The following is an 11,568-nucleotide window of genomic DNA, read 5'->3' on the forward strand; positions in this document are numbered from 1 at the left end:
GATATATATATATGTATGTACTTTGAGACTCTATGTATGTGTGTATGTTTGAGATTATCTTTGGTTCTATGATGATGGATATATATGCATGTGCTTTGAGACTATGTATGTATGTATGTATGTATGTATGGTTAGATGCACCACCCACCAAAACCGAACAGCCAAGCATTAATTACGCTTACCATTACATCCCAAAACTACAAAGCATCGTCCCGCAGTAGAATAAGCACCACAAAACCATCAAACCCATTATCACATAAAAGTTTTGTGATAACAGTATAACACCACCAAAAGTTTTTTTTTTAATTAGGTAGAACAAGTGCTGGGTTTACAAAAGTCCTATAATTCCATAGAAGCAATATTACATTCACACACAAAATTTAACATTTTTTACAACAGTAAATCAATGAATTGTACTTATTTTTGTTTAAAGTCATTGTTAATATAACTTTTTTATTATTATTTATTACTACAACGTTAACCTTTGACCAAGAAAAAAAAATTTCTATGGACTTTCTCAATTTTATCTGCATCTGCCATAACAGCAACCACACAAGTCTATTAATAATTATTACAACTTTTGAGGATGATTCTGTTGGGATCTGTGTTTACCAAAGACAGGGAGTTTGGTAATAGAATATTAATCATATATGGTGGGGTCAAGAGTCAGGAGTCAGAAAAGTTACGTACTGACTTGTCTTTATGCCTTTTAAAGCAAATTCATGCCGTCTTGACTGATCAGTTGCACGCGCTAGGTAGGTCCGCGTGGAAAAGAGACTACATTTTTTATAATACATTTCATAGAGAACACGTGATGATGGGTACCCCACGCACATTCTTTATTTCCTCTAATCGCAACCAAATGGCTTTAAAACATTAGACAAAGTAGAGAATACTTTTTTTTTTTGGTAAACAAAAATAAGGGTTTGTTAAGTTACGCTAGTCCCAAATAAGGTGCTAGAGTTAAAGTCTTTGAGTCAACTCGTGTGGATGCTCATCAATAGACTCCTGCTGGGCGCTGGCAACGGAACTCAAACCTAAGTAAGTTAGACGAAGTACTTGACCCTTACCAATTGAACCAAGTCCCTGTTGGCTAAACTAGAGAATACTTGATACTATACATTGGTTGATAGGAATTTAACAACACAAGATGATTTAAGCTGATTCAAAATTTTGTTCAAACAGAAAAACTAGTAAAGTTACAAATTTAACATTTTACTTTTATAATCATTTCAAATACAATTTCCTCAAAAGAAACAATTTTACCCTCTCATTTAAATTAAAAAGTGAATTCCAATTCCCTCCTTTTAATACTCTATCCAAAAGAACCATTTGAGATTTCACACATTAATTATTCAGAAATTATTCCTCGTTCAGCAATTTTTTATAAACATTTTTTAAGCAGGGAAGGGGAGAATTTTTTTTTTTTTTAAAAAGTATCTGTTTTGTTTTCCCTCAAAAAAAAAAAAAAAGAAGGTATTTATTGAACACACTTAGAAATGCAAATTGACCTAAAAATCATTTACGCTTCCTTGTTTAACAATTAAATAAATAAAGTTTATAAAGGGGCAATAGAATTCATCATAGCAAACTTTTCCAAACTTTATGCCATGCACAATTCTAAAATAATGGGAGAATGAAAATGATAATCCATATTACAAGCATAGTACAAACAATTATAGAAAATGTGGAGAGAAGGTTTGCATGATAGAACAAGCTAGAAATGTCCAAAAGAGGGAGGATCACTTGACAAGAAAACACTTCATCTTCTATTCCTATTTATTTTATGTCATCGTTTATGATGCATACTCATGTAACCAAGAAGGTGGAGATACTTCAAAAGCACTTTCTATGAGGAATTGGGCACCAAAAAATCACACTTGGTGGATTAGATGGTGGTTTGCTCTCCACTGAAAAATGGTGAATTGGAGATCTAAAGTTGGAAAAGATCATCTTTCCCCTTCTCTAATAGTGAAAATCAAGTTTTGTGAAGACCAACAAAGAGTGGTGCATTTGAGGGTCGTTCATGTTAAAATGCGCCCTCAAGAGCTCTACAAGCCACATTTTCCCATGGAAAAAGCATATAGGGTGCAAGGACCTGACAAATAGTTACGTTTTTTGCATTGACAACAATGAAAAAAGAAATACTTACAACTGATACTTTTCGTAAGAGAGATTCATTGATAGTTGATAAATGTTGAATGTACTAGAGGACCAGAAAATTAAATGAAGTAGAATGACCAAATACGTAGTAAAAGTACAACTTTAGCTTTTCATTGAATCCAGTGACTCAACATAGGAGAAATTATATAAAATGCCAACATTATCATAGTACTAACAAGTATTACAATATAATATAATATCTACTCCACACTTTCGTTTCAATTGAACAGTAAGAAAAATTATCGCTTAGAAATAATGGGACTTCTTTTGTGAAAATTCACTGATTGTTTTATATTCTTTTTTTTTTAATTGAATACGAAAACTTTATTTCACAGAAGAGGAACATATAGTCCATCTCCATCCAAAACTCCCAATGCAGAGGGAGGAATGGAAGAGTTCCTCTAACATTACGATCACATCCCCAGAAAGTAGAAACAATTGGAAGATCACTTACAAGTTCAGAGATATATTCCGTTTGTACTGACGTCTCTGCTATTGGGGCAGCAACTGAAAAATTGGGAGTGTATAACTGCAATGAACAGCCATACGGGGAAAAGAAATTTTGGGTAAAATGAGTACATAATATGCAAATTTAGTATGTAATAAGTAATTTAAGAAAATTAAGTGAAAGCTACAGTGAATCATTACCAACAAAGAAGAAAGTGACGTCTCTCAATAATCTTGAACAAAACACCAACCAACCCTACAGCAACAATGAAAATAATCAATAACAATAAGCAAAACCAAAAAAAAAGTGTCGTCCATTTAGAAACATTTTCTAAGAAATGACATTTGTGGACCAATTGTTTCAGGGCAAGCATTTTCCATTGACAAAAACCCTGTGCAAAAGATACATATTTATATATAAAACAATGTTACAAACAGGATTACTGAAATAATTGTGTCGAGGAGAAACCAGTCCTACCTTGTCCAGTATGCTTCATCCTGATGTTCTTGTCAGCAAGCTTCTAGCCACAGACTGATTCTCCACCTCTTCCACTACCAAGTGCACAATTACTTCCCTGGATCATGAAGTAGGGAATAATCCTGTGGAATGTGCTACCATTATGATGAAGAGGTTTTCCACTCTTTCCAACAACTTTCTCCCCTGAAATAATTAAAAAGAAAGGAACCTATAAGATGAACTTCTTATTAGACCATTTGTTGTGATAAGGCCACGGTCAAGATATTATTCAATCCAGAACAGTCAGCACATTCCTTATAAATCTACAATTCCTTTTACAATTTGTTGAGGAAAGAAGGGTGGCAATGGGGCATATATAGATAGTTGTATCTAGAGCATCTGTTAGGTACAAGAGGGTTATTGTTAAGACCAAACTTGTGGTTTAGGTGTTTCATTGTTTAGAGACTAGAGAAATAAACTTGATGAAAAAACTAGAGTAGGGTTTAGTTGTGAGATAATGGGAGAATGAGATAGAATAAGGAATTGTTGAAGAAGTGAAAGATAGAGATAGATAGAGAGCTAAGTGAATCGAGAGGGATTTAGGGGGAGAATTCTACGAGAGAATTATAGAGAATTCTACAAGAGAAAGATCCAAGACAATACATCACAATTTACTAAGGAGATTATAGTTAGAAGTTGAGTATTAATAAAAGGACTTGCTCCAATTCTAGTGGTTGTTCATTTTCTAAATACGAATATGTTATATATGGCTAATTCCATATTTAACATGTGTTAAATGAGCTCTAAATTGAAGAAGCTAGACTAGGAAGCAATTGCTATTCAGACAATTTAACGTGTTATATGGGAAGTAGTATAAGCAGTGTGCCAAATTATTCTCATGCTTCAAGAAAGCAATTGCAATTCAGACTTTGTGCACATCATGGCTCCTTTATGAATCTTCTGTCTTTTCATCCCTACCTTGTGTTTGACTAATTTGGAAGCAGTAGGTGTATGGATTGCTTCATCTTTCTTGCTAGCGTTAGTCAGCTCCATCTTGCTCTGGTCATGACTTGTCATAATTTTGTTGTAATTCCTACTGCTCCTTTTGTCTTTCCTTCTACTGACTCTTCAGTGATTTCGCATTATTAGAGCGCTTAGCACTTTAAACTGCTCTTAAACCACCAACAATACCAGATGACAAGTAATGCTCATTTGAGCTAGGGATAAGGGCATTGATTTTCTTCTCTCTCTTTGTTTTCCTTTGTTCTACTGAACCATTCTCCTCAGTTATAGAACCCATTGCTTTGTGTTTCCTCTTCTCTGGCCTAAAAACAATAAAGCAAAATAAGCAAGTCCAAAGATAATGAGATGGAGATCTAAAGAAAGAACAGATCAGCATATAAAATGTGACCAGTCGTACATGGATCCAGAAGCCATTGTAAATGAATCTGCAAGCGTCATTTCTGTATCACCAGCACCAGATTCTTTGGACTTGTTTTCCAATGGCGGTTCTGCAATAAGATATACAAAGACAGCATAATCTTCCATCATATATTTAATATGATTCTTCATCAAACACACTTCAAATGAACTCCCACTGAAAGAAAAACCACTGCAGGAGGGACATCAGTTTCCCCATGTTTAAACTAACAATGCTCATTCATTAAGGGGGAAAAGAAAGTCATTACGTTTCTTCAACTAGAGGACTTCATCTAATAAATGGGTGAGGACCACTATGAGACCAAATCGATAGTAGAGGACACAGGAAAAGGGTAAAATAAGAGAAGAATGCAAGGATAACAATCAAATAACACTATAACAGCCTATAGCTGGTCTATGTCAATTTTTAATAACAAAATCAGAATATCTTAACAACCCCCCACCCCCCCCAAAAAAAAAAAGTTTTTAGCATTGGGGATGAATTCTGGTTTATGACACTTCTTACAAACACACAAGGAATTCCAGGCAACACATGTGCAAGACCACACAAAGGCTCAAAGCCAGACACCGAGCTTCTTGAGTTCATTTCATGCACAATGTCTCTGGCATGATTTAACCTCCTCCAGACTTCTAATCCCACTTAACTATCCCATACCTCCATCTTCGTCATCCACCTAGTCGAGCTCACAGGACGCACTTCTGCCATGCTAATTGTGCATGACACACACAGCAAATCTTCGGAAGGCTAACTTAAGACATGCTGCAACATTACATTGCTAATGTTTTTCTCAAGATTATAAAATATTTGGAAAGCAGAATAAGCATGTGGGTTATTAATGCCATGTGTCAGTAATTTACCATTTAAAACAACACCTCCATGGCAAGGAACCTATGATCTAGCTATATTTGCATCACCAACAATTTTCAGAAGAGATTACACAGTTCAAAAGTATTTTATTCTGGTCAATAAATTTCAAACTTAGGGGCCTAGGCAGAACTCAAAGGAGTTCTCAAATAATTAATTGATCAAGTCCCTCCCTAAAATTAAAATAAATTATATTTAACAAAGAACATAAACAGGAAATGAAAGAATCACCTCCAAAATGGCCTTCAGAAAACCCTTATATTTCTCCAGAGTAACTGACTCGACTATTGCAGAACCTCACTTCCGTATCAAAATCTCCATTATTACAATGACCTGTAAATAAAGATGTACGTGCATGTGTTGAAATTTCCAACACCAACACCAATACATTTTCATTATTATGTATGTAAGGCAAATAAGTGCTTAATGTCAAATTTGCATGTGCCTTTGATCTAAAATGATGTCTGGGGACAATGACCATGGTTGAACTTCATACACAACATCAGACAAAAGACTGTGCAGGTCTTTGTCTTGTAAGCATGACACTAGTACTTTCAAAAAGCCCAAAACAGCTGTTAAATATGCAATCAACTAGCATCGAAAGCAAAATCGTACCAACACTCTGAATCAGGAACAATTAAGAGAACACTCACTTTTATCACTTCCACCACTTTGGTATGCAGCAAAGATAAAAGTAAGGGGACAAGATCAGGCATTGACAGACAGATATCCACATCCTGATAAACCAATACTGACAAAGTAGACACTGTTCCACTTTTTAACAGAGGAGATGAGCCAGAAAGATAGCCCATTATCTGATTATTGTAAAAGCATTAGATATTAATGATGAAAGCAGCTGTGGAACTGGTGATACATCAAAGGATCAAGTAATTAAAGGTACCATTTGTATTAAATCAGATGTTGAAGTAAAATCATTTAAATACTTACCATGCTAAATTAGTTTTTGATAAGGTGCATCAGAAATAGCTGATGAGTCTTTCAAGCTGGCACTTATCTAGGAGTATATCATAAGAAGCTTTTCCGAATTCTTCATTGCCCTACATATAAAAAACATATTACTAATGCGGCAATCTCTCAAAACACCGGTTGTTTCGCTCTAGTTTAATATCAAATAAAAATTATAAAAAGGGCGTGGTTACAATTTAACTAAAGTAATAATGACACAAGAAGCTTCAGATGACTCAAGTACTAAGCTTACTTCAAAAGGTTGACAACGGAAATGCAATGTAATACATCAAGAAGAAAGACAGAGTTGGACCACAGCCCCCCACCACAACATACACACAAAAGAAAATCTTGAAAGCATAAAAAGGTAGGAGGAAATATTGGCATACATAAACTACCAAATCATATAATCTAGTTTCCCATGTTGCAAGACAGTAAAACTCTCAAGGACCTCTCCATATTTTCAGATGATTTGCTTACTACACATACTGTCATGTATCCTCATTATTCAAGGAAAATATTATTTGAGTGCATTGACTTCCTAACTGGAGATCATAATTGACTTCAGATGAATATTCAATTTAGCGGAAGAAGACTTCACGTGGAAAGATAAATCTACTTCAAATGCTACTTTAGTGGCAGCTAGGCTTCCACTATCAGTATCAAGCCCTTTTGTGGGCCAAATCACAATCCACCAATAGTAGGGTAATGGCAGTGAACAGCCATTATCTGATTAAGAGTTTTAAGCCCCAAGGTTTTTGGCAAAAAAAATAAATAAATAAAAAATTAAAGGATAGAACTGAGTGACGTGTATGGGATAAAGATCCCATTATTCACATTTACACAAGATCAGGCCTAAAATTCAGGCAGAGCTTCAAAGATGTACTCTTAAGAAACTAATAGGTTTGAGAGAGAATCAACAGACCAAACAAAAGTTGTATATGACAGTGACAACATCATACTTCTACAAATAATAGCTCTTACTTCCTTTAATGTGAGTATACTTCTCACTGAGTATAAGAAAGGCCTTTGTATTCTCCTCCTCCAAGCTCATCAGCACAAGCATACAAAGGTTTAACAAAATTCAGCTAAAGAAATTTAACAGCCTTTTTTAATACTGTACAGAGAAGGCTGCCGCTTCACACATAGGGCTGAAAGCATAAATGTTTGTAGGGAACCAACTAACTACAATTAACATGCCAAATGAGCTGAAAGAAAGTATTTATGAACGTACCAGAAAAGCATAGGTCCATGATGTGTTTGCAATATCTACAATGTAAAATGCCAAAAGCAACTGATTTCATCTAAATATGTATTAACTATAAGGTATAAAATAAACTTCTCCCCCAAAAGAATACCTATTCAAATGTGATAAGAAACAACTAATTGTGCCAAATAACCTCTGGCTGTAATTCAAGTAAGTAGATAATCTTCATTATGAAAAGAAGTGAAACAATGGAACCATGAGAATGTAGTACAGCCTCATTCCACATAAACTGTTTGTGGAAGATCCTTTGAAACGAGAATAAAAGCACAGGTGCTAAGTTCTGAATTGCAAGTTGAATAGCATGAAAAATGAAAAAATCTTACATAACACAGATGCAAAACAACGAGTTCAGGTGCCAATATTGATGAAGTGAAATTTGCATGCACTACTTGTAACTAACATTGACTAATTGACCTTGATACATGAATGAACCCAAATCTGAGTTTCCCATTTGAGTTACAAGTTCCCAACACATGCATTTAACTATCAAGATGCTGCTGCAGGATGATAGAAGTAAGAGGAGAAGGCAGGACAAATCGGCATTGAAAGCCTTAAAGTGCCATTTGGCAGTTGACCGTCCGTACCAAAATGTCGAGGTCAGAACCTCCCAGTTTTGCCGAATTTTGAGTTCCTCTGTTTCTCAATTCAGCAACAATGTGGGTTCCAGTTTAAGTTTTTTTCAATTTCCTTCCCTATTGTGGCTTTTGAAAGTGGCGAATGTTTAAATGACAAAATGATTCATTGATCAGAAATTGTGAGATATTCACTTCAATCTGGATCCAGTGAAGTGGTTACCTCCTGATTCAAGCTGTTTTAAGATAAATGTTGCTGGTTTGAGCTTCAAAGATGGGACTGGAGGTGTGGGAGCGGTGATTCGTGATAGAGCAGGTGAGGTGTTTGCTGCATTGTCTGACAGAGTTTGTGATTCATCGTTGATTAAAAGATTGTGTATTACTCCTCTCTCACATATAGTGCAATGGAGTCATGTCACAGAATTTAGTACAGTGATTGTGGAATATGAATACGCTGGGATGATAATGCACTTACAAATGTAGCAGTTGAATAGGGACAATTGCTAAATGACATTAGGCAAAACATGTTAAGCTTAGAATGTGTTTCTTTCCCATTTGTGCAGTAACTACGCAACTCGAGAGAGCTAGCAAAGTTTTCTTCTTCAGGTGTGGCTTGAGGATTGTCCTTTCTTCTTGCTCCCAATTGTACACAAAGATATATCTAAATAATAATTATAGCTATAGCCTTTATTCAACCAAAAAAAAAAGACAATGCAAGGGTGTTTTGGATTAATTCAAGGAAACCCAACCTCCTTAACACTTCAATTTGCAGTAAAAGTTTAATATCTTTATCAGATTTTTACAAATTAAAGAATAGGAGCTAAGACATGCAATCAAACCCTCGTTGAAACCTTATTTACTCATTCAATAAGGAATTAAGGATCTAACTTAACAATACTAAAGACAACCATAAATTAAACAAGCATATACATTAACATTATATGTTTTCTTATATCTTAATCTACCACCCAAAAAAAAAAAAAAAAAAAACCTACTAAATATTATAAATTTTAGATTTTGATGCACAATCAAAAAAATATCATAGCAACCAACAAGAAATGCTTAAAATAAAATTAAATGGGCAATGCATAGGGTTTGATAAAAAGAACGTAAATATAAAACTACTTTTTGTCTCTTCTCAATTTTCTAGGCAACCAAACAGAAAGATGAGATGAAAGATTAAATTACCTGAAACGTTTCTTAACGTTATTCTGCAATCGAAGAAAAAGATGGAAAGGCGCAAGACTCAGGGGTCCCCTACCCAAAAAGCTCTCTGGGTCCTCCGTTATATAAACAAAAGCTCCAAAATTTGTACAAAAAAGTGTCCTAAAGATTGTAGAGTGGCAATTGGATTTTTAAGAAGAGAACAAAAAATATAGAATGTTTTTGTTTTGAATTCTTTCTCTCACCTCCAAGAAAGCTCTCAAAATATGAAAATATTGAGCAAATAAAAATCCAACTTAATTAAAATCCTAAGATGTTAAAAAAAAAATTGTTATCAATGTGTCAAGTAAGAACCATTATATCACAAGAAGCTTATAGGTGTGTTTGAATATCGCTTATTATTGAAAATTGAAAACTTATTGCTAAAAGAACTGTAACAAAATAATTTTTAAATTATGAATAGTACCCATGAGACCCGATTTGGATGTTATATTTGTTTTATTAAAAAACTTGCAGGTTTGGTGAATAGTGCACAGAATCTAAGTTTGGAGCCGCGTTTGCTATCCAAACTCACACTAAGAGGGCGTTTGGATTCAGCTTTTGTGTTTCCACGTTTCAGTTTTCACGTTTTGCTTTTTTTTTTTTTTCTTTTTTGCTGTAGCTGCAGGGACAAATGCGCAGTGCACGCACTGTGCGTACACTGCGCACACTGTTTACGTACCTTTTATCAAATTTTTATTAAAAATGGGTCCTGCATCACTATTTGCACATTTAAAAATTATTTTGCTACAGTATTTTTAGTTTTCAGTTTTCAACAATAAGTTCTATCCAAACGGACCCTAAGTGAATTAATTAATAATTATTAACTGTAAAATATTCGCAATTAAACCTATTTAATTAATAATTTACATCACAAAAAAAAAAAAAACAGACAAACAGAAGAGAATAGTTCTTAAACAAACAAAAATATATAAAAGGGTAAATTTTTTATTGTCATGTTTAGGTTTGGACTAATATCAACCAAGTTCAAAATATTTTAAGACAAGTCAATTTGATCTATAAATCCAACTTAGTTTCTAAACACCATTAAGCCCATTAGTCATTTTTTTTCAATTGTCTTACTTAGAGGACAAAATTAGTTTTAAGAACCAAATTGGTCAATTTTGAAATGTCTTAAACTTAATTAGCATTAGTCCAAATATCTAAATATATTAATGAAATTTATCCCGACATAAAAAAGTTAAATAAATAATATTTAAATATTAACAAAAATTTTCTTAGTATTTTCGTCTGTCTTAGACTTCAAAATATATTGAATGAGACCATGAAGATAGGGCCTGTTTGGTAATGTTGTTCTAATAACGTTGTTTGTATTTTTTGAAAATATGTGTGATTGAAAAAGTGTGAAAATACGTATAATATTGTTTAAAAACTGAAAATATACATTTAAAAGATACACAATGCATTTGGTATTTGCATTTCAAGAGGTAGCCAAAACTTCCAGCCTTAGCCTTTTGGGCTCAACATTAGCCTCTCTACACGCAATTTGACAAATTTGGCATTCCACGGGAAACACTAAACTAGGAAAGTTCTACTATCATTGATAATTTTCTCTATAATCCAGTTAATCTGATATGATAAAAAAAATTAGAGAGTGATTACTTTACCAATTTCTATGTACCAATGTACCAAGATGGCAGGATGGTTTGGTGAGATATAGATTGAGGTAACGGGTGCAATACCATTCAATGATTGAGGACAATTTCCCTCCGCCATTGGATCAAGTCTACTAGGTAAAATTAAAACGTTTAGATTTTTTTTTTCTCAACCATTGGATGGTATTGCGCATTTGCACCCAGTGTAGGATCTCAATTCAGTGGAATTTTGTTGTGTCATGAAGAAGGTTAAACATGAGAGAGAGAGAGAGAGTTCATCCAAAAATATAAATAAATAAATAAAAAACATGTGAGAGAGAGTGTCTTTTTTTAAGATTTTTGTGCATTCTTGGTAGAAGTTATATTAATAATGAGTGTCCTTAATAATATGCATTGACATTTTCTCAAAAAAAATAAAAATAATGAGAGTGAAAAGTACACGTTAATTTATGACCATTCAATCAATTCCATTTTATTTTTGTTGTTACAACCCAAAAAAAAAAAAAAAAACAACAACAACAACGTTGAGCGCAGAAGGAGAGAGTGTGGTGTTTACTATAACTATGGGCTTT

The 11,568-nt window shown here is 33.9% G+C and overlaps 1 long non-coding RNA gene across 6 annotated transcripts; it reads right to left on the reverse strand.

Annotated features, from left to right (window-relative positions):
* Positions 1–2,460: 2,460 nt before the first annotated feature.
* On the reverse strand, positions 2,461–9,578 carry LOC142609802 (uncharacterized). 6 transcript variants are annotated; one of them, XR_012839691.1, is made up of 10 exons: positions 9,366–9,578; positions 7,573–7,607; positions 7,323–7,489; positions 6,321–6,430; positions 5,604–5,705; positions 4,488–4,578; positions 4,046–4,392; positions 3,089–3,271; positions 2,812–2,866; positions 2,461–2,692 (listed from the first exon to the last, which is right to left on the reverse strand). It is a non-coding gene; the product is annotated as an uncharacterized LOC142609802 (long non-coding RNA). The 6 variants fall into 6 exon arrangements; XR_012839689.1 differs by having other exon boundaries at positions 7,323–7,607; XR_012839690.1 differs by lacking the exon at positions 9,366–9,578 and having other exon boundaries at positions 7,573–9,319.
* Positions 9,579–11,568: the final 1,990 nt, after the last annotated feature.

The sequence above is a fragment of the Castanea sativa genome, chromosome 9, assembly GCF_040712315.1.
Source record: "Castanea sativa cultivar Marrone di Chiusa Pesio chromosome 9, ASM4071231v1".
NCBI lineage: Eukaryota > Viridiplantae > Streptophyta > Magnoliopsida > Fagales > Fagaceae > Castanea > Castanea sativa.